Raw genomic sequence first — 1176 nt, 5'->3', positions numbered from 1 at the left:
AAAAAAAAGTTACAAAATGAAATATTTGTTCTGTGGCCTCACTCTGAGTTCAGATGAACTGAAGGTACTTTTTACATGGTTTACACAGGGATTTTACACAACAGGAAAGAGAAAAGCGGGAACCAGATTTCAATCAAGATGACTGGTCTTTCCCCCATCAGAAGGCTGGATGATGACTCCATTGTTAATGGGTTTTATTCCTGAAATTCGAAGCAAACTCCAGGCATATGAATAATAATAAAAAGAGTAGTGTTTATGGAAATTTGAATATGTAGAGAATAATGGAGCTAGAAAGAATGTCTTCATGAGCACTATTGTTAGCCAGCACATCTTCCTCTATAGTCAGGTGAATAAAATATACAGCTGCAGTATTCAAGATTCTCTACATGAACAGGACAGGTAGAATGATTCTCACCATGGATGTAAATAGCGAGTTTATTAGAATGTCTTACAAGCTGTGGTCCAGGTAATTTAAGAACAGCTGCTTACCAATGGCAATTGAAGAATCCAATAGATTGCTTCTCAGCCTTTTTCTAAGATCAAGTGAAGAATCCAGTAGTTGTTCAGCCCACAAGGCTTGAGTTCTCAGCTCATTTTAAGTATTCACCAAAATTACAATGACGTAGGCGCTAATGCTAGTACAGGAATGAGCTTGGCAGCCAGAGCCAGAGCACAGAGGCAAAAAGAGACTTTTCTTCTTCAAAATACTTTATATGTGACTGCTGCTGCCAGAATGTAAGATGCTGGTTGAAGTTGGGTCATAGTCATTGTTTGATTCAGGTTTTTTTTTTTTTTTTTTTTTGGTGATTTCAAGACTGGATTTTTCTGTGTAATTGTGGAACTGATTCTGTATGCCAGACTGGTCTCAAACTCAGAAAATCTCACTACCTCTGCTCATGAGTGATGTTAAAAGTGTGCACAGACACCAAGCAGCGTAAGATGGGTCCTATTATCTCAAATTATACAGATTAATGGAGGATTTTCCCATTTAAAATCCTTTAAGTAAAATGTCCCAGGGATAATCAATTCTTTGTGTATTGGATGATCCCAGAGGTAGTCAGTTTTACTACCAAAAATAGCCAGACATTTCAACAGCCAAGACAGAAGAATGAGAAAAAAAAATTCCTTGCCCACAGGAGATACAAAGTTCTTGGGAGTTGTTTTCAAAACAGTGTT

This window comes from Alexandromys fortis, unplaced genomic scaffold (assembly GCF_014885135.2).
Source record: "Alexandromys fortis isolate MF-2015 unplaced genomic scaffold, M_Fortis_MF-2015_v1.1 scaffold_455, whole genome shotgun sequence".
NCBI classification, from domain to species: domain Eukaryota; kingdom Metazoa; phylum Chordata; class Mammalia; order Rodentia; family Cricetidae; genus Alexandromys; species Alexandromys fortis.
This window is presented reverse-complemented; position numbering follows the sequence as displayed.